Below are 27,002 nucleotides of genomic sequence, written 5' to 3' on the forward strand. Positions count from 1 at the left end.
TTAATGAAGCCGAGACAAACGGCATTTGTTCTTACAACAACGATCCCCCTGATTCAGGACGAAGACAGCGTCATGCACGGTGCGTCCGGAGATGAGACAGTATAATGGAATGTTAGATCACGAAGAGGCGGGTAGAAGAGTAATTATGGCTCTTGTTGAATGCGCCTCTGACTTAGGACTCCATTCTAGTAATATAGCTATCATCGCTGGGCAGGTCCAGCGTTTACTATCACAGGATCCAGCAGCTGGTCGCTGAACGGCACATAGGAGTGATCTGTCCCCGTGAACGCTCGTGTTGAGCGATCGTGTCCGGAGAGAGACACTCGCTCACTGGCTTAATCACATCGCATGCTGTCAGGTCGACACGCCCACATCGCTGGAGGACAGGAGGCACACGACCCCTTGGTAGAGGACGTGGTGGAAGTATCCTGAAATGACAAGATATATTTTGTAGGTGTGTCATGATCCCCCCCCCCCCATTTAAGTTCGGTGGAGGAATTGGGGAACTAGAGATGACTTCGAGTGTACCTCCTGTCTCGCCTCGTATGATCAGAGATCGGCTGGCTAACACGAAGGTTCGACACCCTGCACGTGTACGTCTCCCGCAGGAAGGGTTAAAATGTTGGACGGTCTCCACCACCGCAGGCCGCGTGGCATATCAGTGCTCATCATCAGACAGGTGGCTCCTCCTCCTCCTCCGCCAGGAAAAAATCTGGTTCGCAAACCATCTGAAATTACATCCAGGTTAAGACGTGCGCGCGCTCCTCCCAGTAGTGCGAAGAAAACGGGTTCCTCATCTCAAGTGTGGACATCCAGAGGCGCACAGCCCTTGAAGTGTTTCGGCTTAAGATCAAGTGTGTGTTTGTAGGAAGCCATGCAGATGTCTGTACCCCCGCCATAGGGAAGGTCTGGTATGTAGTAAGCTTGTAAATGTCCCAGCACAGATTCATGACTAAATTGGGATCGCAAAGCAGAGTCGTCTGCTGTGTTGTGCTTCTACAATCTTTCTCATCTCATGTTTGTGCCTCAGTTGACATTCTTGTGATCTTCAGATCATGTCATTCTTCATTATACCTCTTTATTTTGTTTATTTTATGTATTGAAAGGTTAGTTGTCCAATCATTTCTTTCTCACGCTGTATTTTGACACTTCAAACATGACTTCAGTTTATTGCAGTGTAACATTTGACCCTTGTTGACCCGAAGGCGGGCTTCCCCTGGTCATTAGGTAGGTCAGCTGGTTGGGTTCCTCAAGATTTACTTTCCTTGGGTTCAGATAAATTGGACCAGATTGAAAAGTCACTTTTTACAAACTTGGCAAAGAACTCTGATACAGTGGGCCCTCGACTCCATTACTGATGATTGCGGCACTGCCACCAACTCCTGCCCTCACCATCCCTGCCACCGACCTCTGCCCTCACCACCACTGCCACCAGCTTCTGCCCTCACCACCACCACCACTGCCATCACCCTCTGCCTTGGCCACCACTGCCACCAGACAGGGCTTTTACGCCCACTCATTCTTCATAAATTAGTTTGACCTCGATCTGGTCTTTTATATTGGGTAAAGTTTATTACGAGTCCCCGCATGATTCTCTCCCAACCTTTGTTTCAGATACCCCTCTCCGCGTCCGCTCCCCGGCTCTCTTTCTCCCCACCACAAATTAGTTGACTCCACTCTAGACTGTGACAACAATTGGATGTGCCTTGTTTGCGCGGGTGGGCAGGAGGGTTGGGTCTGTGTTGGCAGGTGGGTGGCGGGGCTGGGTTTGGTTTTTGTTGGCAGATAGGTGGCAGGATTGGGCCCCAGGTGGTTGGCAAGGTTGGGGTTGTGGTGGAGGGTAGGTCGGGGAACTGTGTTGGAAGGTGAGTTGTAGGGCTGGGACTGTTGGCAGGTAGGTGATGGTACTGGAACTGTGCTGGCAGGTAGATGGTGGTACTGGGACTTTGTTGGCAGGTGGTGAGTGGTACTGGAACTGTGCTAACAGGTGGGTAGTGGTGCTGGAATTGTGTTGGCAGGTGGATAGTGGGGCTGGAGCGTTTTTAGCAGGTGGGTGGTGTGTAGGTGGGGTCGTGATTGGATGGAGGTTGTGTAGGAGGATGGTGGGTCCTGGAGCAGGTGTGGGCGAGGCATGGTGTGTGAGGGAGGGTAGGGCAGGATGAGTGGCCATGATCTGTGCTTGATAGGCCGGGTCACGAGCCACAGGCAGGGGTGGTGCCCTCCCACACCACCAGCCTCACTCGTTCTCTTGCCAGCTTGGTAACACTTACTCCCTACACGGGAACCTGCAGCCCCTCTCACCTTTGGCTGGGGCTCTGCCTGCGCTCCGTAACTCTCTGGTTGGCACGTTATCGCATTCTGCGCGAGCGTTGTCTGTGGTCCACATCTGCCACACATATCCCCATCCGGAACACTAACCACATGAGAGGTGGTAACTCGTGAAAGAAATGAGCCGGGTCTCAGATTTCTTCTGTAGGACGATGAGTGTCGAGGTAGCGGACGAAGACCTGGGAATGAGGTGAGGCTTGAGAATGCGTTGGAAGCTGTTGAAGTCGCGGCAAACTTTTTAACGTGCGATAGAGATGAGAATGGTCGCGGACGATCCAGTAGTAAGCGGACTGGTGTGGATGGCTGTATGGTAGATGCCTCACGTAGCGCGTGAAGGCTTGCCTGCCCCTCCAGAGCTTGGCCTGGGACGAAGCTTGTACATTGTGTCTCTGATCAGTCAGGTTGTTGTAGGCCGCGGACTGGAGGTGCACGTACCGTTCTCCGGGCGTCGAATTTCGCCTGCAAAAGGTTACGTCATGAGTGAAAACTCACCATTGTCGAGGCTGTATCACTGGGAGTGCAGTCTCGTCTAAGAGTTCCCAATTCAAAAGGAGTCCACATTTCCCCGCTTCAGGAAATAGCTCTTCAATAAGCTTCAGGAACCTCTGGAGAGAGGTATGGCGAGTTACAATATGACTCTCGGAAGTTGGGCTAATATTTTTAGCTGCGTCTGGTACGCCTGGTTGGTATGATTCGGGTGAGCAAGTGGTCTGGCCTGGGTGGACCATAACACTTTTGATGGTAATGTGTTGTGATCTGTACAGTCTCGGCTTCTGATACTGACGTTGTTGTAAGTGATTGTTATATGTATGTTTTATGTGATTGTTGTATGTATGTTTTATGTGATTGTTGTATGTTGTATGTGATTCAGTTTACCATAACGTGTTGTAGAAGTTGTTGATTTTGCCTAGTCGTCCTTGCCTGTGGTGCTGAGTGGAAATTCATTTCGAGTTATGGTTTGGGACCACGCTGTCCGGGATATCCCATGTACAGGTTGTACCTGCCTCACCTCCGATCGGAGTAAACCAGACTGCTGTCTCTGGTTCCCAGTAGCTCGGAGTAAACCAGACTGCTGTCTCTGGTTCCCAGTAGCTTTTAGAATTTTGTGTGTCACCGTGGGGGTCTGTGAATGACCTTGGCATATAGTCCGAGTCGAGGAATCGTCCACCTTGAAGCATAAGCCCACATCATTATTCTGGTCTGGTGGGTGTACGTAGGTGATCACTATCAACTGTCTTCCGTCGTCTGAAGGTAGCAGTATTGATGAGCTCCCGCCGTCTTCCCTGGAAAGGCAACACCTGCTCCATTGTGCTACGGCTGAGGGAGGAGGGTAAGGTCATCACACACACACACACACACACACACACACACACACACACACACACACACAATTACTTCCGGGTCTTGTGCTGTACTTTTTCCCCCATTGTGGTGACGTTGGTTGGCTTCCGGTATTGTCAGCTGGGTGTTCTTTTCCCCTACTCTCTCTCTCTCTCTCTCTCTCTCTCTCTCTCTCTCTCTCTCTCTCTCTCTCTCTCGTAACGAAGCAGCCGAGACTTTGGCTATGGTAAACTACTTTTTTTCTTCATGTATTTTCACTATACAACTTGCTCGATGGCCGTCCGCGTTGTAGAGTCAAATGTTTTTGTACTGAAAGTATGTAGTACTTATTTTGTTACCATCTGTCGTTAATGATAGGAAGATGTTTTTGTTACCATCTATAATGAATGATAGGAAGATGTTTTGTTACCATCTATAATGAATGATAGGAAGATGTTTTGTTACCATCTATAATGAATGATAGGAAGATGTTTTGTTACCATCTATAATGAATGATAGGAAGATGTTTTGTTACCATCTGTAATGAATGATAGGAAGATGTTTTGTTACCATCTATAATGATAGGAAGATGTTTTGTTACCATCTATAATGATAGGAAGATGTTTTGTTACCATCTATAATGAATGATAGGAAGATGTTTTGTTACCATCTATAATGATAGGAAGATGTTTTGTTACCATCTATAATGATAGGAAGATGTTTTGTTACCATCTATAATGAATGATAGGAAGATGTTTTGTTACCATCTATAATGATAGGAAGATGTTTTGTTACCATCTATAATGATAGGAAGATGTTTTGTTACCATCTATAATGAATGATAGGAAGATGTTTTGTTACCATCTATAATGATAGGAAGATGTTTTGTTACCATCTATAATGATAGGAAGATGTTTTGTTACCATCTATAATGAATTATACGAAGATGTGTCGACTTTCATATCAACTGTGAGTATATGAAAGAGTAGAGGTGCAGGCACCGCCCCCCTGGGGTAAAGCACTTAGCAGAGGAGGCATCATCAGTCGCTTGGGTTAATGCGGTCGTTGGGTGATCTGTTCGTTGGGAAGTTGTAGCTCCTCCGTGTTTCTGCTCCAGCAGTCATCCCGTCTGGCGCATCATGTCCGTTTATCAAACCACAGTTGTATTTGCTCTGGTGTGCCTCTGTTGTTATCTCGTGTGGTCGAGCAGCTTTTGTCTATGATGACAGAAGGTGTTACGTGAAATTCTCGTCAACAGGTGTGGGTGCAGTGTAAACATATGATATACATGGCTTGACCGTCTTTTTTTTTTATGTTAGCTGAGATGATACGGACAACTGAGGCCGTAATTAAGGCCATATCATTAATTATATATATATATATATATATATGTATATATATATATATATATATATATATATATATATATATGATGAACAGCTGGGTTGACTGTGGATCGACTGCCCGCAACCAGGATTCGAACCTATACGCTCGACCCTGGGCGGCCCGTGAACGCGTCACGGTTAGGAACGCTATACACTGCACCATGGAGGTCTGTTGAGCATATCCAGATAATCCGGTCTGAACCAGGACTTTTTTTTCCGTGCAGATTATGGGAATTTGTCGAAGCGGAGGGTCAGGGAGCACTCGGACAACAGCCAATTAGGAGGGAGAGGGAGGGGAGAGATTACCCTGGAAGTAGAGGAGAGGATGGGGAGGCAGGGAGATAACAAGCGTCTCTCACAAGTGGGGAGAACACGGCCGCCCGACGACCACAACCCACCCACCTCACCCACCTTACCTTATCTATGAGATGGTTCGGTGGTTCTCTCCCTCTCCCACAGTTCGGTCTGGGACCAAGCTGCGGGCCGTGTCTGTCCCTTCACTCCTCGCTGAGGCTGCTGGAGGCCCCGCGGTGTTTGTGCTACGTCACCACCCCCGTATCCTGGCTCGTCTGACGCTCTTTGTGTATCATTAACCCGACACTTTTCAGATTTCATGACTGAGCTCAAGTCCATAGTTAGTGTAATGGTTGCAGCCATCATATTAAACAATAGTAGACCCTTTTTGCTTTTTGGTTTCAAGTGGTATTATTTTTCAGTGTACCACGCCTGTAGTGCCAGTGGGGAACTGTTTTTTGAGTGTAGGTTAGGAACGTTGCCTTCCATGTAAATGATTTGATCCCAAAAAGTCAAGTCAACTTACATACTATTAGGACCTTGGTAAACCTGTGATGTTCACTGTCTGTGATTGTGGTCGATTTCTTTCATTTTTCGAGGAATTGCTTTGTTTTCCTGCGTTACACAATACTTTAGGTGCGTAGTAAGGGCAGATGATAGGAGACTCGATGGTCCATAACGATTATCTGTTGTCCGAGTATTGAAATCGTAGTTGAAACACGATAGTGAAGTACAAGGCACCTTCCCCATCCATCCACCTTTCCCTCCGGTTCGTTCGCTGGCAGGAGGAAGATGTGTGAAGAAAGAAAATACTGTGCAATATGGGAGATACATACCGCCGTGGGAGATTAATAGGAAAGTTTAAACTAGAAAAAGTTGCACTAGCCAAACATTTTGTCTGTGGATGTTTTTTGAAAAGAAAATAAAGGCATGATGAATAGTAAACTGGATTATTTATAGATAACAGAGATCATTGAATTGTTTGTCCAGCCTTGATGTGAAGGTATCAGTAGTCTTCGCATGTACCACATCGGGAGGTAGGATGTGTGGACGCTCAGCCACTGTACACGTGGAGCAATCTGCTAACATTGATCTGGTGCCTCTTTTCTTGATCTTCATATCGTTATTTCTGGATATTGAATCCCTGGCTGAAGTTTATTATTTTGAAGATGATCACATCATCATCTCGAAGTTTACTCTTGTAAAGAGAATGATTTTAGGTCTTGTGAGTCGTTCCTCACGCCGTTTATTTCTGAGTGGAGGGATTAGTTTGGTTGGTAGGTTTAAAGTTCTCTGTCGTGTTTCTGTATCTTACAATGTATGTACTGAATATTCCAAAATGCGGTCTATCCTGGTCAGTATGAAAGGTGAGGATCGTATACTTTGATTTGAAGATTATTCTTAGCAGTTAGATATTTGTTTACCTTCTCTAAGGTCATAATTGGTAATCGCTTCAAGGTCCTTTTTTTTCCCCCTCTCTCACCTTCTACTAGTGGTGGTTTACTAGGGGATAGGGGAGCAACTTGGAGCAACGGACTCATTCCTCTTGTAACACTGGCTGATGCGATGCGCCGGCCACAAGGTCTCGGGAATTTCTTCTGTGTTCTTATCTCTCTCGCCAGCAACAGTGGGATGTTGAGGTTACGCTAGGCCAGCAGAATATTCCTCTTGCTAGTTATGGAAACAGGAAGCCCAAGCCTCACCAAAGACTGCTGCAGGGCCGATGCTCCAATGTCCAGAAGGATGCCTGGAAACAGTGTGGAGTGGTAGTATATTGATTGGTTCAGCGGGTGGGATGGCCCGTGGCTGATGGACGAGGAAGAGTGTGTATGGCTGTAGGTGTGAGGATGACCAGGGGTATATACTGGAGGGGAGGGAGAGAGGAGGAGGAGGAGACAACAACCATATGCGGGTATATAGAGAGGGAACGTTTGGAGACACGGGGGAAGAGTGAGGGATGGAAAGTGATGTAAATTAAGATAGTAGTTGAATTAAGTGGAGGGGAAGGAAGGTGTGCGGTAGTGGGAAGCGAAATGGAAGGGAGAGTGGAGGATGGCACGAAGGAAGGGAGACGGAGGAAAAGGCGGGTGATGTGGAGGGAGGGTAAGGAGTGCACTAAGGGAGAGTAGAGTGTTGAAGAGGAGTGAAGTAGAATGATGTAAGGGGAGAGGGAAAGGTGTGGCGAAAGCAGGGTAGGGTTGCGGGGGAGAGAGAGAGAGAGAGAGAGAGAGAGAGAGAGAGAGAGAGAGAGAGAGAGGTATATAGAGAGAGATCAGGAGGAGAGAAGGCTGCCGTTGATGAAGCTATTAACCTGTCGTGATCAGGTTATTGATCGAAGTTGCCACAAGTTTTCATAGAGGAGGATGGGTCCGGACGGCTGGAGCTCCTCTGCTGCGACGGTACGGAAGTAGACCATAAGTGTGTGGTTATGGCACTGTCTTTTTCCCCCGTGTGGCACCCCCCCCTACCTCTCTCTCTCTCTCTCTCTCTCTCTCTCTCTCTCTCTCTCTCTCTCTCTCTCTCTCTCTCTCTCTCCCCTGATGATGATGATGATGATGATGACGAGGGTACCTGACTCGAAAATGAGAGAGGGTCAGCAGACGACGCCTGGGGTTCACAGGTGACAAGGGGAGGGGGCTTTAGTGCCCGCCCCGCTCGATGGTGGGGATGACAGGGTTGTCGAGGATGGTTAATGATGAGGCTGACACGGCCGGTGAAGGCTGTAGCGACGGAAAATTGGTTTCGATAATTGGATAGATGATTGGATGGCAATTCCCGGGTAATATCTGTAGTGTCGACGGGCGGCGTCACGGTCGGCGGCCCGGCAGGAGGTGCAACAGGAGGGACGTGTTGTCTTGTCCGCCGGCTGGCTGGCTGGCCTAGCTGGAGCTCCAGCCCCGGACGGACAGCAGACGACCCCATGTTGATGGTGGTGGCCACACACACACTCACTCACTAGCGCAGGGTGTGTGATTTTGCTGGAGGCTCACGAGATCTTGTTTTCTGGTTTTTGTCACCACACATGTATGTCCTATGTTCACTTTTTCTTTATCCTTGAAATGCACGAGACTGTTTCGGGCGAGTGAACACTGCCCATCTACAGTCGAATTGATTATAGCTAATGCAACACAAAGTGATTATAGCTAATACTACACAAAGTGATTATAACTAATACAACACAAAGTGATTATAACTAATACAACAGAAATTCATTTTAGCATACAATACAAAGTGATTATAACTAGTAAAACGCAAAGTGATAGAACTAATACTACACAAAGTGATTATAACGTACAACAAATTGATGATAACACAAAGTGATTATAACTAATACAACACAAATTTATTATAACTAATACAACACAAATTTATTATAACTAATACAACACAAAGTGATTATAACGTACAAATTGATTATAACAACACAAATTTATTATAGCTAATACAACACAAATTTATTATAACTGATACAACACAAAGTGATTATAACGTACAAATTGATTATAACAACACAAAGTGATTATAACTAATACAACACAAATTTATTATAATTAATACGACACACGGTACGAACGACGTTTTGAAATGTTGCCGATGAGAGCTGTGACGTAGACGACATGCTGACTGTGACCCCGAGCTCTCTCGTAGTTCATTCGTCCACCACCCATCATCATATTATCCACTTCCCTCCCTCATTGGTAACAACACTTCAAGATATGATTCATACCTGCTTTGTTCGCTGTACTGCGTTGTGTTATTCATGATCAATTTGCCTGAAGATGGGCGGTGTTCGTGTGCCCGCTACGCCTCGCGTATTTTCAAGAATAAAGGAAAAGTGGAGTCTAGGACATTTTCTTCACACTTAAGCTGATGAAGCAAAACGTGTGGTGAGAAAGATTGAAAACCACAACAGTAAGCTTTGGGCATTAGATATGCATGGGTCAAAATCACGTGGAATTTGAATTTGTACGCGAATTTCAAATCTGGTTGCAGACCAGCAGGAGCTGAGGGGTGAGGCAGGCAGGCTGGAGGACGCCAGGGGGCGACACCACACAGGTTAATACGCCATACAAAACACTAACGTTAATACGCCATACAATTCTTACATTTGTTTTTTCAAGACGTTTTTATATGTACACCCTCGTAACCTTCGTTATAACGGGGGAAGAATATACAGCGTCCTTAGTTACTGAAGTTGAGGCCAGTAGTGAGTCGAGAAAATGGTGTCTTGTAACGAAATGACTAAAACTCCGACCGTCATCGTAAGATAATGGCGACTGTCATCGTAAGATAATGGTAAGAGTCGTATTATACTCGTACTCGATCCATATTTCTATGAAACGTTTTGGGAACGAGACTCAGTATGGCGCGAGTGTTGACTTGGCTCTCCGTGGCTGTAGTGTTGACGATGGATTGTCTTGCAAGACAAACAAGTGGCGGGCTGGGATGGCGCTAAAGTTATACCTGCAACACCTGGGCGTACAAGTGCCACCAACACAAACACCAACACAGCCAGGGTCGTCCGCTATATGATGGCTGGTAATAATTAGTGTAATGTTGATGGCGTGTGATGCCTTATGTAAATGCTGTGCCGAAAGTCGGTCCATGTTGTGTACATGGCGCCAGCGGTAGTGTGTATTATTCACTGATGTGTCTTGCGTACACCGTACGAGGATGTTGGAGGCCTTCTACCCCCACAGCTGGGTCTGGGACCCAGCTGTCGCCTTGTTTCACGTTCTAGTCTGGGTATAGTAATAATAGTGGATGTTGTTGCAAACAATTTGTTATTGATAACATTGATTAGTAACGTCATTAGTCTATTCTTTTTATAGGAGTGGTGACGTAGAGTTGGTATATTACTAGTGCTAATATTATCTACGAGTCAACGAACGACAGAGACTGGGTTGATATTGGAGAAGTGTGCAGCAGGAGCCAAGGGTTGATATTGGAGAAGTGTGCTGCAGGAGCCAACATGACGCCATACAACTCTTTCGTGTAGTGATCACATCGTCAGGGGAGGTACAAGAATGAGATAGAAGACGTAGAGCAGTCGGTTGATATACAAGGTAGAGACGTAGCTAAGACGCCATTGATAAGTTAGCGTTACGGGATGGTGGTACCATGTCCGGGTTCTGGCCAGACCCCGAACACCACCAATCGGTAAACAGTTGTTTACCACTGGCGTCTTAGCTACGTCTCTCCTCGTATATCAACTGACTGTTCTGCGTCTTCTATCTCATTCTTGTATCTACCCTGACGATGTGATAATTACACGAAATTGCACTTGGGAACTTATCGTGTTTCATTTCCCTCGTGGGTATCAGCAAATACAAGATCACGCACACCACTGTGACCTCTTGCAATATATATATATATATATATATATATATATATATATATATATATATATATATATATATATATATATATTGCTGATCAAATAATTTCAGGTCATGAGAAGGCTGTAAATGGTATTGCTATGCTCCACATAATGTGATCGAGATGGAAGAGGCCAGGGTTCTTCACATGACCGATATTACCTTCGGTTGTGTGCGGGGGGACTCACACGTGTTAGCCCAGCACGTGTCTCACTCGTCCTAAAGTTGATTGTCAGACTTGCGTTAAAGATGCCGGATTAAACTTGTGGATCGTCGTCGACCTTGGAGCAGCTTCGTGGTGGACAAGCTCGATGGGAACATTATCATGAATATTGGACGAGTGGGAGTTTAGCCAAATGAGTATGTGTGTGTGTGTGGGTAGGTACCATTAACCACGGATCGTCTAGGTGCAGCCAGTAATGTGTATTGATCAGGGTGGTGGAGGTTGGCAGGGAGTGAATGCTGTTGTACTGAACGCTGTGTAGCCAGGCAGTGTTCGTGTTCGTCGTCGTAATCTGAGGTTACCTCACGGGACAGGCTTGGACCGGGTCCCTCTGAACAACACTGCAAGACGCGACCAACTCAGGCCGCTGTGGCAGTCATCTGCTCTCTCTCTCTCTCTCTCGAAAGCTTATGCACTGTGTCCTCACGGGCTGCCGCTTGGGTGAAACACAAGGTATTCGTGAGAAGATTGAAAGAGTTTGATGCTTCCAACACAGTTACTGTGAGGCAACATCTCTGTTGCGTTGTTTGAGCTTTGAAAGTCGCGTCGGGAGTTATATACCTATGGGACTTAAGTTCTCCATCATTCGGCAAATATCAAAACCAGGCAGAAGAAATAACTTAAGACTTTATCTCTAGCAAAGGAAAGCGGACGTAATGTATGTGACATCATCGTCTCAAACACCCTGTGTAGAGAAATGTTGGCCATAACATTAACACGTACACAGGCTTTGTAGTACCTCCCTCTCTCGTGCCTGGTGGGCTGTTGGGTATGGTTATGGCCTTGGAAGGCACTCAGCCAGCACCCATATTCCCCCCTCCAATACACCATTCCAGAACTCAGCCTTGGAAATGTGGTCAGAAATCCCATTTCGTAACTATATGGGTTGAGATTTTCCCCCTGGCAGTTTTTATGTATGGGCAAAGGAAATGAATTACACGGAACGGTTGAAACCACTGTGTCTGTATTCCCTGGAGTGCAGACAGGGGAGGTATATCATCATGTGTACCTGGAAAATATCCTACAAGATATGTTTTTCAACTTACACACGAAAGTAATATCCTACTGACACGACAGGCGTGGAAGACTTATGGGTTACTGTCATTGAATTCCATGGTCATTTGAGAGATTTGAAAGTGTCCTGGACAAGTATTTACTAAGTGTAGCAGCGAACTGTGGAGGTTAAGTGGGGCTGCGGGCTGCGGCCTCGAACAAGCTGGTCTAACAGTGACCCAGCCCAGTATCCTGGGTCGAGCCAGGGATGTGGAGATAGAAGACCATCGAAAACTTCACCAGGGGTACACCAGTTATACACCACGCACACCAGGTGTACACCACGTACACCAGGTATACACCACGTACACCAGGTATACACCACGTACACCAGGTATACACCAAGTACACCAGGTATACACTAAGTACACCAGTTATGCTCCAGGTGCATTTGATATACGCCAGGTACACTGGGTATACAACAGGTACACCAGTCATACGCCACGTTCCTACGCCAGGTGTACACCAGGCACAACCTTTCCCCAGGAACCTCACTTAACTATTAATCCGAGATTAGTAGATAGATAAGATTGTCAAGTAGATAGCACAGGTTGGGAGGTGTCACTTGGCCAGGGTTGGGTGATCGTACCGCACCATACGTATACCAGCCCACGAATCGTCAGGACTCTCCCTCCACCTCCACATCTCCACAAGGGATCGAAATCATATGTTGATTCTGTAATCAGATAAGATGTGGTATGCTATGGCCTGCGGGCCCTGCGTTCCCTCCCCTGGTTGCCTCTTAGTGTTATTAAATACCTGAAAGTCTTGGGTTGGCGATGTTTCGCTCGGGATTTTTACTGTTTTCTCGTACCCACAGTTGCGGCAAAAATCAAAATTCAGTATCTCGTGTTGTAGTTATGACAACGTCTGACTTGGTTGTATTTGATGAATGCCTTCCGTGCCTTTGGTGCAAGGGGGAACTATTGCTTCTTATGTGTAAATGTTGATATATCTCTCCTCAGTGTGTGGCCAAGAAAATACTTTCTGATTTCAGTGGATGTCTGTGGTTATCATTTTCTTTTTCCACGTCCCAGTGGATGCCGTATTTTGATTTTCCTACCTTCAAACTGCAAGTTCGTCCGTCGTATAGAACACTGTTGCCATACAGCAGAGTTATGTAGTGGAGACGTTAAGAGCTTTGATCTCATGATGGCTTTCGCTGCTTCTCTCGTCTTGAAGAGTCGCACGGTCCGTCCCGCCGTCTTGTCTTCCCTGAGGCAGCGAGCGGGTGTCCTTCAGAGGTTTGACGGAGGTGACGTCATCTGATATGATCCTCCAGAACTTTTCTGGTGGATGTTCTTTATGTCAAGTATTATGTGCGATGGAACTTTACCTCCTTCGTAATGGAACTTTACCCCCCACATAATGGAACGTCACCTCTAACGTAATGGAACTTTACCTCTTACGTAATGGAACTTTACCTCCGTAATGGAACTTTACCTCCCACATAATGGAACTTTACCTCTTACGTAATGGAACTTTACCTCTTACGTAATGAAACTTTACCTCCTTCGTAATGGAACTTTACCTCCCGCAAAATGGAACTTCACCTCTAACGTAATGGAACTTTACCTTCTACTGAATGGAACTTTACCTCCAACTTAATAGAACTTTACCTCCTACGTAATGGAGCTTGTTGAAAAGCTCTTTACTCTCGTGAAGTTACCCACTTTGGTTCCTGGCCTGCGTTTAAAGCATTTTATCGAAGTCTCAAAAAAATCAATATGGTAATGGTTCGAGCCCCGGAGAGTTCTCAGGAGCCGGCGTGTTGCGTCGCGTTGCTGTTACGGTAATCACGGAGCGGAGGTGCGGCAGGCGAGCCTGGCTTGTGACCTGGAGTTAAGGTTTTTGAGCCGACTGTGTGGGTGTGTGGGAGTGTGTCAGCCGCTGTGGAGGGCATCACCACACAGCCGCCAGGCAGGGATACACTCGCCTCGCTCTCTGTGTTGTCGTCTTGTAGAATGTACTTCAACTTCTATATTTCTGAGGTGTTAGGTTTGTAGTATTAAACAGGATAGGCGATTAGTGGAGGAAAAAAAGAAATGGGACAGACTGTAAGAAGAGTGTGAGGGAGCGTGAGGATGAGGTAGATGATAGAAACTATGGTAGATTTGGGTAGATGGGATGTAAGGATGATATGATAAGGCGGGTGGTGAAAGGGGAGAGGCACGGAGCTTGTGTGGGTCCTGAAGTGAGCTACAGGATTCTCTGCCACACAGTATAGATTTTTGTTTATTGACTTGCTCGGGCTGCCAGCTGTGCACGCTCAAGAACACAAATCATTATTGAATGTTGGTAAGTGAACATCGCCTCTCTCTCTCTCTCTCTCTCTCTCTCTCTCTCTCTCTCTCTCTCTCTCTCTCTCTCTCTCTCTGTCTCTGTCTCAGCCGCTGGTTCTAGACCCTGTTGTCGAGTCAGTGTGGTGGTTGAAGGTGGTTTGAGCGGAGTAACTGGGTAGAGTGATCAGTAACGTGACGACGGTGGTGTACCTCTGTGCATACAAGTGCCGCTTCCTGCGTGACCTTAGGAGTAGCGTTATTGTGTGGGGCGATGTCTACACCTGGTGGACAGAGCGCAGTTCGTGTGGGTGAACAGTGTACAGTTCCCTCATGACGGAACCATTGTGGTGGGGAGTGTAGTAGATGGGAGGAGGAGGAGGAGGTGGACGATACCGGCAAGTGCCTCTTGACTGTAGTGGAATTATCGACCAATGGCGGGACCATCAGTTGTGTCATCATTGTTGGTGTGGCTGCCACACAGCCCCCAAGGGTAGTGGTGGTGGTGGTTTTCGCCAGCCGCCTGGTTGGCTGGCTGGCTGACCCACTGCCGCTGCTATTGTATTCGCTGGCTGTATAGTTCTCGCGGTGAGCCTCCACCGCGGGAGTCGCCGTCAAGGCCAGAGGCGTCTGTAGAAAGGCAAGGCGATGTCGTACGTGTGCTGGGGTTATCTGTGTGAGGTGTTGTACTGCTGTGTGCAGACGCCACACCACTCGCCTCTGGTACCCACATCCACACACCTGCCTTAAACCTTGGTGCAGCAGGTGATGTCTGCAGGAAACACGTGATGAAATATTACGAGATTTAAGAGGAATATTTTTGTTTTGTTTATCAGTTAATATACGTTCCTCTCAACGGATGAGAGGCATGTCAGTGAGGTTCCTCACATCAGAGGGTAATGTTAGTTCCCCAGCAGCTCCCTGGTGTACAGTACGACGGGTTTGGGTGGTGATGGGCGACACGGTCTGTGTTGACCCCGTTACTGGGTCATAGATCTTCGAGCAGTCTGAACGAACCAGCGTTATCAAGTCTACGGTGACGACCTCTCCATTTTCATTTGTACCGTTTTCCGAAGGTAATCATGAATAATTGCATATTTGTATTTTGTTGTGATATTTGTTTTTCGTAGCAGATTGTAATGTTTTATATACCAACAGTATTACCGTATGTGTGTTTGTGTGTGTGTGTGTAGAGGAGGCTGGTGGAGGGAGCCAGGTGGTGGGTGGATAGGAAGCGGGCTGGTGTAGGGGTTTGGAGAGGCACGTGTCTTCCTCACACTGTTGTGTCTGTCGACGGCGTTAGAGTGGATGTGGTTGGGGCTGGTGTCGGAGTGTCACCAGGTAACGCCAGTAATGGCCATGCTGGGTTCTGGCCGCCCCTGGACATGTGTAGCACCAGCACGTTGGTGTTAGTCTCGTAGTGATGAGAGGAAGGACATGGCACTTGGCAACACACCATCAAGTGCTGCAAAAGGATGTTGCCAACACGGGCGTATCCAAGGTAAGGGTGAGGGATAGAGGGGTGATCTGCCCTCCATGCGCCATAGATTATACAATACACTCGCTGAATGATGATGATGATGATGATGATGATGATGGATACATTTTCAGAGGTGTTCTAACCCTTCTCATCTCTCGAAAGTTTGTTAGATTAAACAGAAGAACAAATGAAACAAACATGTCCGTCTCATCACACTGATTAATCTGGGTACGTTTGATCCCCGTCTCTTTAACGAAAATTCGTCGCAGTTTTCCCTCTTGCCTTTGACGGCTCCGTAATTCCACCTCTTGACTCAGTGAACATCCTTGGTACTGCTGTAACATCCACTCTTTTCTGGAAACCCCACGTTACGGGAATTGCTAAGTCTGCCTCTAAGAAACCGGGAGTCTTGTTTTCATCCGAGCAGTTGCTCCGTTTATACAAAGGATTGATTCGCCCCCGTATGGAGTACTGCTCTCACAGTTGAGGTGGTTCTAGCTCTGCAACAGTAGTTGAATTTAAAGCTCTTCGACTTATAAACTCTCCCAGGCTAATTTCCACACTTGACCCTCGTGCCCTACGCCGCAGTGTTGGTTCACTTTCCCTCTTCTATAGGTATTACTTTGGATTTTGCTCCCGAGAATTGGTTGCTTGCGTGCCCCCCACCACTAGCTAGACTATGCAGGACTGGGCAAGCTGCTGCGTCAGATGATTACTTTGTGGTGGTTGGCAGCAGCTCGAGGGTGGGCCGTTTTGATAACTGTTTCTTTCCCTACACCTCGAAGCTTTGGAACGCTCTACCCTCTCATGTCTTTCCCAGTTATGACCTGTCTCATTTTAAGATAGGTTTTTCACTTCCTCCACAATTCGTAAATATTTGTCCTTGTCTATTTTTTTTTCTTTCGTTAAACTTCTTATATTTCAGTATGGCCAGGCCTTGATAGTGTGCTTTTGTCCGTGACTGGAGACTCCGTTGAAGGAAAAGGAGATTTTATGTATTTCATAATAATTACTGATAGCTTTTTCATGTTGTCATACATCAAACTAGTTTTCATTAAGAAATAGTCGCCAGTCTCTTTGTAGAATATCTTCTCTACAACAGCTGTGATCCATTTTACGAGAACGATTAGCTTTAACATTCCAGGAACCCAGAAAGCATTATAAAGTTCTCTTCAGATGTATTGTCTTATATACCACTGTTGTTCTCAGCTTCTCATCATTATCATGGCGTAGTAGCATGATCCCCTTCACACACACACACACACACACACACACACACACACACACACACACACACACACTGCCTTGACCAGATCGTGGATGCGGTTACCAGGCGGAACTGGTAAAGTTGGCCACTGGGTGAGTGTGGTCACTACTGTAGTGTTGACCGTGGCGGTGGCTGGGCTCCGTCAGCTGATCTTATCGCTGTCGTCTGCACCATCAGCCACACCGAGCCCCACGAGGCAGATAGTTTGGGATGGACGGCGGGATGGGATAGATGGACCTGTGGGAAGGAAGCATAGACGAAGAGAGGAAACGCATGTAGCAAGATGGAGGAAAGGATGGAGACAGTGAAGGAGGAACGGGAGATAACAGAGATAATGAGGGTAGAGGGAGGTAACCAACGGGACAAGGGAGAGAGGGATGGTTGTATATGGGGGAGACACCGTGTTTGGTGTGGTCTTCGAGGGTCCTCTGTCCACACAGCCCAGGCTGGGGGCCCAGGCTGCTGGGTTGGGTCGTTGGTAGATCATGCTGTTGGAAGCCGCTGCCCCGCAGTCCCACATAGCCCACACACCTTGGCTGGTATGGTACACTTTTTTTTTTTTTTTAGTGATTTGTCCAGTTCATTCAACGTGAACGTCTCTTCTTTGTATCCCACGATGTTTCTAATGATACCAGGCAAGGTGTTGAGGAGTCTTGGGCAACGAATGTTTAAGGTGTTGTCTCTCTTTAGGTGCATGTCGCACCTTTGGATTTCAGAGGTAGTATTTTACCGAGTCTTCTACGCCTGTCTTGCCTGCAGAACGTCATTTCCCAGTGTAAGTTGGAGACCGAGCCCTCCAGGATTTTCCATGTATAGATGATTGTATAACTCTCTCTCGTCAGCGCTCCAGGGAATATAACTTGGATGATTTCAGGCATTCCCTGTAATTCAGTCCCCTTACCACGTTAATATGGGCCGTGAAGGATCTCTGAACCCATTCGAATTCTGCTGTGATGTTTGAGAACAACAGTATCGTATTCGTGAGAGAAGTTGCGCCTTGAGGAGTATTATCAATTGTTTTTCCCATTCCTTGTAAACAGGCGGGTGAAGGAATGTGCTGAGAAGAAGGTTGGGGACAGACACGTGCATGTGAAGGGAGGAGGCGGGGGAGGGGAAGATGGGGAGCAGACACGTGCAGTAAGGTTGACCTTTGAGTGAGACTTAATGACAGAAGCAGCGAGGGGGGGGAACAGATCTCTCTCTCTCTCTCTCTCTCTCTCTCTCTCTCTCTCTCTCTCTCTCTCTCTCTCTCTCTCTCTCTCTCTCTCCCCAGACGTAACGCAGAACAGACCGTGATAGGCGGGAACGTCCTAGTGACAGGTGAGTGAAGATGACCAGTTGACGTCGTGAGAGAAGACGAGTGAACGAATAAGTAACTACGGAAGTTGAAAGAAAGTCGCTCTGTGATGAATGGAGAGAGAGAGAGAGAGAGAGAGAGAGAGAGAGAGAGAGAGAGAGAGAGAGAGAGAGAGAGAGAGGAAAGAATTCCAAGGAGGGTAATGGCAGAGGTGAAGTGGAAGGAGTGAAGATATTATACTCCGGTTGAAGCCTTGCCAAGTGTACTTAGTCGCTTTCATCCTCACTCCTGGCCAGACACAGCCATCAACGTATTTAACCCTGAACCTTTTTATCCCGACCAACTTGACGTCATAAGAATAAAAAACCAAGAAGTCTTCCGCTGAATGAAACTTGAAATATACAAGAGCGTTTATGATAGAGCGGTGGGAACTTTTGGAGAAGCCTGGAGGAGGCACCTGACCCCCGGTGGAAAACGTTTGGAGAAGCCTGGAGGAGGCAGCTGACCCCCGGTTGAAAACGTTTGGAGAAGCCTGGAGGAGGCAGCTGACCCCCGGTGGAAAACGTTTGGAGAAGCCTGGAGGAGGCACCTGACCGCTGGTGGAAAACGTTTGGAGAAGACTGGAAGGTGCTCGGTTGGCGGGAAACGTTACCCAGGCGACGCTTGGTGTACGCAGATGCCATCATCTTCATCGTCAAAGCTAACTCTCTTCATTCACCGTATTTAGACTCCATTATACATTAGAACAAGGCTGCTGGGTGTCTTGGTGTGCCCTCCACACAAGGGCAGTGAAAGATGAGCATGTAACTACACTTATAATGCGCGCAGATTAGTAAGGAACTGTGTGGCTCTAGGAGTGATGTAGAGGATGTGTGGATCAGGTGTTTGCTCTGCAAGAATCTGTGTGAGAAATATTCAGGGAAGAAGAATTTGTACGAGGCATTTTTGGATATGGAGGAAGCGTGTGGTAGAGATGATTGTGATGCCTTGTGGAAGGTGTTACGTGGTATGAGAGGAAAGCTAATAGAAGCAGCGAGGAGTTTCTGTCAAAAGAGAAAAGAGTGTTTGCGAGTTGGAATAGAAGGGGAGGAGTAGGTTTCAGATGAAGGTGGGTCAGTGGCATTTGATTCATGCCTTGTTTAATCATGTTAAGAATTATGAGCATTGTATTGACTGGAGTAATGCCATATCAGTGTATTAAATCTACTCCAGTACCACGAGAAATATTGAATCTTCTGTTATTGAATACACACGAGAATTGTAACGCTAACATTAGTGAAGATCCATACAAATTGGGTAGTTTAATTGTTGGTAATTTTTTTTTACAATTCCTTTCCTTGTTCACATAATAGATTTTATGATACGCATGTTGCCAGACTTGAACGAACCCAGGCTTCATTCGGATAGTCACCTGTTCACCAGATGGCGTCCTAGCTACGTCTCTTCGTTGTATATCAACTGACTGTTGTATTTCTTTCTTGTGTCTCCCCTGATGATGTGATTATTACACGAAAGTGCACTTGGGAACTTGTGTTTCATTTTTCCCGTGGACAAAAAGGAATATACTTGTTCACTTGCTGGCGTTCATCCGATTCCCGGGGTCACTCCACCCTACAGGAAACAGCATCGCCACCCCATGCGTCAGCGAGGTAGCACCAGGAAATAGACGAAAAAAATCCACATCCGCTCAGACACTCAGTCTCTAGCTGTCATGTGCAATGCACCGAAACCACAGCTCCCTATCCACATCCAGGCCCCACAGACCTTTCCGTGGTTTACCACCACCACCACCACATCTACAAGATAACAACTAAGTCCCGGACACCAAAAAATTTCTACTATCAGCATTACCACATCCAGCAGTACTGCCACTGTCACCAGTACCACAACCAGCAGCACCACCGCTGTCACCAGTACCACAACCAGCCGTACCGCCGCCGTCACCACCGCCATCACCACCACAGCGCCAACACCATCATCCAGTGTGGGTCTGGATGGAGGCGGGTGGTGTAAAACCCTCACTTGTATATGCTGGAGTGTTCAAGTCTTCAAGCGATGTTGTTCAAGTCCAGAAGCCATGAAAACACTGAAAGCCACAATTGAGTCATTGTCGTGATGCGTAAACCACCTGAATTTAGAGCGCAATTACGGACAGAAAAAATCTGGGAGCGTTGTAACTCACATCGAGAGCAGAAACCCACACGCCAAATGTAACTACTCCTGTTGACTTGTTCATGGCATGTTGGATGAAGGCATCTGCCTGGATTCAACATGTTCAGATGTTGAAGTCTCACTGGACGCTCCTCAGGAGGGAGGCATCTCTTACATCAGAGGCAAATGTGTCCTCAGTCAGTAGTTAACGGAACCAGGGTGGAGAGAGAGAGAGAGAGAGAGAGAGAGAGAGAGAGAGAGAGAGAGAGAGAGAGAGAATCATAGTGTTCACCAGCAGCGAAGACTTCATTCGTAACAGACCACCATCATGGCGTCCTAGCTACGTCTCATCGTAAGCCCCCAGCTCCCCAGCTGTACAACGGCCGTATTAGACGGGTTAGAAAATAGTGAATAACTAACTGTCCATGATTTACCGGGGTAACAGTATGAGATACTTGCCTCAGAGCCGGTTCATAGGGGAGGTAGATTGTGTAAATAGACCTGACGAGTCCTCGGAAAAATGAAGGAAAATGTGGAGTCGTACATACGATGCGTAGAATTGGTTCCATTCCACGTCAGTCGGGCCAGCCGTCTCCCCAAGAGGAAGTATGGTTGGAATGCACAATCAAAACCTTTGAGCAAACTCTTTCAATAAAAATATCTCACACTGACATCAGCAAATGCACTTGAAACAAATGCCTGTGCAAGGTATACATTGGAAACCCAAAATACATTGTTTTCCCCTGTGCACAAATTCCGAAACTGCATCCAGTATTGACCCTTTATATAGAGGGGAAGACTCGTGCGCAGATGACTGGAAGCAAGTACGTGAAATGTAAGGGAAAGTTGAGCGAATGGTTAGCGGTTAAACGCTGTGAGTTCTTGCTCAGGCGACCAACGTGCAGAAAAATTTAATTCACATGATAATTTTACCTTCGTGTGTATATATATATATATATATATATATATATATATATATATATATATATATATATATATAGAGAGAGAGAGAGAGAGAGAGAGAGAGAGAGAGTATTGTATTATTATCATTACTAATACAGATAATTGTGCTCAACACTTACAAAGTTCATGCTAGTGTCACTCCGTAAAGTTCTAAAAGAACTGACAGTTCTTTTCATTAAGGAGGTGGCCAATTGATTTACATTCTCTCACGAGTTTTTTTTTTTCTTTTAAGAGAGCGTTGAGAAAATGATGTACTGAATTATTTAATTTAGAACCTGAGATCACGGATATAGAGATGGACGATCCTTGAATTCACAGCGATTGGACCCGTACGATGAAGTGCATCAAGTGTTGACGTAGGAGGAGGGACAGATGTTACTGGAACAGACCATTGAATGAAACCTTTGACATGTGTAAACATCAACGAACTGCACGTAAAATGTGTACAAAGGAAACAACCCCAAGTGAACACTAATAAGACACTGGTTCTCTAGTTTCTAACAAAGGCTGTAAATGATATTAGCTGACTGCGAAATTCATTGTCTCTGTGTCTCAGGGTACTTTGGTTCCTCCCCTTGTCTTCCTCGTTCTTGTATCTCAATAACGTAGATTATCAGTCTTGCTGTATGACACCAGAGAAAACGTGGCAGTCTCGTCGGACGAAGAAACAGGGAAGACCAACAAGCAGGCATCCTCCAAGTCTGCCAGTGCGCTGCCGGAATTAACATGATGTTCGACTGGGAAATTTTCTCTTCCACTTCTGAAGATGGGAAGTTGTCAAGTTATCAAGGCCTGATGGGAAACGCAAGTGATCATAATACGAGGCAGATGCGTCATAGATCCAGGAGTGGTAATGATGGACGTCCTCACGTCTAGGGATCGTTACAGGCCATCAATTGTAGATAAATGGCAAGAACTAGTCTTAGATGAACGCAAAATTGACGGTTATACGATGTGTGAGGCGGGAGAGTGGAACAGCCTATTAACAAAACAGGACGTGCTGTGAGCGCGTTACCTAAACCGAGTAATATACATTGGCTGAATCTCGTCGTGGATAGATACTTTCTGTTCATCTACTGGCATCTTTGTAAGGATAGATTATGTGGGATATAGGGTTAAAAGGTCTGCTGTCATGGTCACTTAAGCATTGTTGCTGTACTTTCAATGAAGCAACATAACTTCCCTGTCCCTAGCAGTAGGATTAAAGTAGTCACAAAAATATAGAATGCATTCCTTATAATAAGCCTTTTAGTTATAACCAGAAATTCATTGATATGAAACGTAACGTGAACATACTGCACTTGATCCAGCAGATTATAGCTTGATTGGGAGGTTCTTGTCCAGCAGGAGTGTCAAAACGAAACTTTTTTTCTCAGGTTTCTCCCACAATTACCATCGTCCTAGTTTTCTTACCTCAAACCTTCGCTAACCCAACTTTTTTTTTTTTCTAGAAGGGTTGGGATTCCTGCTGATTCGTTAAAGGAAGGAGAACTTTGGAACTTCACTTAATTAAGAGAATTACGAAGTCATTAACGTAGGGGAACATTCAATTTTTTTATGGTTCAGTCGTGAAATAATGGAGAAAGTTGTGGCATCTATGATGAACCTGTTTTACCGCACTGGTAGTATGATCATCCTCACTGATCTGGCCAGTATTGCAGTTCCTTTTCGTTGACACACTTGACGATACTCTAAACCATAGCAAAAATAGGAGCAATCTAAACGGACTCGCAGAAAAATCGTTAGGGCGCGGGTGACCAGTGAGGCAGCCAAAGGCGAAACAAATAAAGCTCAGGATATTTGGCTCAGGCCAAGTCGTTTATAGGCAGCGCGCACCGTCCCACCTAAACCGTCTGTCTTGTATACCTTGTCACAGTGGAGCAGCTGGGTTGAACTGTATGATCTATTATCCCTCTCCTTCCTCCCCTCTCTCTCCCTTTTTCTTCCTTTCTCTTCCTTACAACGCTTCCAAGAACCTTCCAACAAAACCCTCCTAAATTCTTCAGCTTTCAAAATCCCGTCCCTCTAGTTATTTATCATGTCCATCTACCACGTCTGAGGTGGTCAAACCACACAATGTTGAGCAACCTAGACTGTTGTTGCCCTGTTCCTCCTGCATTTCGCTACTCTCGCCTCGCGTGAACGTAGCAGATGGTCGAGATGTAGGCAGGTCTTCTACCACCTGATGGTCCAGCTTCCATACTATGTTTATTGTTTACGTACCCTGTTTTGCATGTGTAGATTATTGTATTTTGCTATTGTCCCTCTATCTGATTCATTCTTGGATTAAGTGCAGATATTCGTGGGCTGTGCTACTGGCATTCTGTTTAGAGAATGATTTTAAATGCTTTGGTGTTGTATCGCTTTGACACAGTAATATAGGTAGGATCTACAGCTTTAAATAAGAGAAGTACGATATGTCAGAATATTCTTTTAAACATGATTAAGTTGGCCTACCTAATAAGTGCATTATTATGTTTGATTGGTATCGCACATAAACAGAAATCTGAAGTTAGACTGTAAAAATGTTTATTGATTTTTATTTTTGTGTTAAAAAGATTACTGATTTATGGGTCACATGATCACATGCAGTCGATAGGCTTAGGGTTATGTCGGACTCATGAGTCTTAAACCCCAACTCCATTTCTTGGACAAATTTAATACGAAAAGCAAATCCAAATATGCAGCAGAGCTTTAGAAATGCGCAAAATAATTTTGGGAAAGTGTATCCCTGTTGCATATCATCTGTGTATTTAGAACCATGAAGCTGAATGAAAATTTGTAAATGGAATAAATAATATTCAGGTCCTTTGGTGTGTGAAGACTGGAATAACTTTGATGGAATTAGATGTCAGGTCCAGTCATCGGGCAGCATTTTAATCGTCCGACAAAGCTCGTCCACTGCCATCCCTTTGTTTCCCCTCAATGTTGATGGAATTCTTGTGTTTGATGTTGTAAGCGACGTATCAGCGGGTCATCAGCCGTTTATCTCGTCCTCTGAGCTACAGCATAACTGAAGGAGATATATATCTTGAATGAAAATGGTTTAGCTGTTGCGTCTCTCTCTCTCTCTCTCTCTCTCTCTCTCTCTCTCTCTCTCTCTCTCTCTCTCTCTCTCTTTGGGAACTTAATAATGCCTCCCAACTTGATGTATTAGGTTGAATGTTAACGTGTACTGTTCATTCTTTGATTTACCCCTGAACGCGGTTGCCACGGGTTAGGATACTTTATCTACCCTTGAGTACAACAGATCCAGTGGGAGAAAATAAAGAACTGCAAGTTATTGTAAAAAGTACTTGAAGTTTAAGCTTTACCTTATTAAGATACAAAGACCACGGTCTTCCTGCTAATAGATAGAGGGCTTCCCATATATGTAGGCCATTTATTACTTATAAGTTATTTATCCACCACACTACTCCTTTCCTTGGGTGTCTTATGAGACCCATACACCATTGAATACACAAAAGGATTAGGAGCACAAATTGACGCATCCATTCTCGGTGATATCTGAGCAAAACTGAAGATAAAGGGAATCCCAGTGAACAAACCCACTTTGAGAAGCATCTGTCAAAGAGGATAGTATTCAAGGCGGCTTAAACTTATCTTGCTTTGCTGCCAAGCGTATGAAGATCTCAAGAAGAATATATTAGTCGTACATAGAGATCTGTAAAAAAAAAAAAAAAAAAAAAAAAAGTTACCCTCCAAGGTGGACAATTAGATGATTTTCAGTGTACCTAGCCAGTGTGAATGGATACTTCAAATCATATTTATTCTGTTGTACAGTGACTAAATCATCAAGTTATGTAATGTAAGACAATTTTTTTTTGTACCATAACTTTTATTCATCTAGTTATGTATTGTAAGACTTTTTTTTGTACCATAACTTTTATTCACGTTGAGACCCAACATTCTTAGGTTTCGTAATGGTAAACAACTGATATGATTGTTCTCTCTGACCTGAAATTAAAGTCAAATAAAAGACTAGTAAAATGGGACGAAGTGTTTGTCTTTTCATAGTAATTCCAAAAGTTTTAAGGTTAAAACAGTGATTATGTCGTTTTGAAGTTTGATGTCAATTAACCTTTTCGTTACTGTCCTTGACTCTTCGAGAGGACATATATGTAAATGACCTTTTGATTTGTGTTCCGTATATGTTCAAATTAAAAAGACCGTATTGTAAAATTGCTTTCATAAGCGAGATAACGAACTCATGTCCTCATCCTCACTACAAAGGGAAAATGCTGCAGAGTATTACAGAGGGAGAGTAAATATCATTACATATGCTTTTCAGATTAATAACAGGAAGTGGTGTTTTTTTTAGGGATATTTATTGCATAGAAGATTGAAAGTTAAAACAAAAACATAAAGCTCTCAAGCCAAACGATGGCATCGAGAATTCAGGGACATAAATGCATTAGGCAGTTCTCAGTAGCCCAGTAATATGAAAACTGATACGGAAGCATTATTGTGCAGTCGAGCATTTCTGAGAATGAGGACTCACGGTTGTTATCCTTCAACGTTGCAAGTTTGAGTTGATCTCTCTCTTCCCTGATGTGAAGACTTTTAAGGATAAAGTAATTGATCAGATTGGTAGCATTTAGTGAGATTTGATATAATGCTTACTCATTTAGATGGCTAGCATTTTTTTTTTTTTTACACCCAATTGCTTTTCTCGTTGCGGCAAGGTAGCATCAAGAATTATCTGACAGTGTTCTTGTTTGCACATACTGTCTTTATTGGATATATAATGCACTGAAACTAGGGCCCAATGAATAGAGCCAAAGTCCTCATATGACTACTTTGTCTTTCTACTATTTCAAACTATTGACAGTACATTGACACCCCCCTCCCCCCAATATAAAATGATCTCATTTCTATCCAAAGCACGCACACTATTTGTCTTTCTGATACCCCCCAAGGACTTCACTCCATCCCTCCATCTCCGCCACAGTCTAATTGTTCGCTCCAGTTCTATCATTTACAGCTTTTGGTCATCTTTCTTCGCTCATCATCTCCATGTTACCGATACATGTCAGCAGGTATGGTCTTCCCTTCTTAAGTCAAACCGCGCAGCTTATATCTTCCCACGGATTAATAAAGGTCAACAAATCATAAATGAATTTGTTCAAGATAGTTTTGATGTGGATAGTAACTATAATATAGTATTAACGATAGATATGAATACAGTAAGCTTCCTTGTATGGGATAATGTTGTGCTTTAATTGTAGGAGAAACGTTACCCATTTCAGAGTTCATTTTTCATGACCATCCATCCCTGTGTTCAGATTCCTTACCACCAGGATTTAACCTACATCAAATTTATGGAAGCCATCACTCTCTTCCTCCTTTAAAAGCACCCCATTTCTTTTTCACTCCTCTTGTTACCAGGTACTTAAGCACTGACATGTTTCACTTCTTGCCATCTACTTTCATTCTTATTCACATTCTTCTTGAACTAGCTTACAATCTTAAGCACATCGTTTGTTAGAAGTGCCATCCCCCTCACACTGACGCCCAACTTACCTCCTGAACATTTACAAACCATTCTACCCCCTTCAGCCAGGACAAATAGGTCCCTGTCCTC

At 45.2% G+C, this 27,002-nt stretch overlaps 1 protein-coding gene across 12 annotated transcripts in view; it reads left to right on the top strand.

Annotated features, from left to right (window-relative positions):
• Positions 1 to 27,002, top strand: part of cno (adherens junction formation factor afadin) — a 585,480-nt gene that overhangs the window by 330,766 nt on the left and 227,712 nt on the right. The window lies entirely within an intron of this gene.

This window comes from Panulirus ornatus, chromosome 19 (genome assembly GCF_036320965.1).
Source record: "Panulirus ornatus isolate Po-2019 chromosome 19, ASM3632096v1, whole genome shotgun sequence".
In the NCBI taxonomy this organism is placed as follows: Eukaryota; Metazoa; Arthropoda; class Malacostraca; order Decapoda; family Palinuridae; genus Panulirus; species Panulirus ornatus.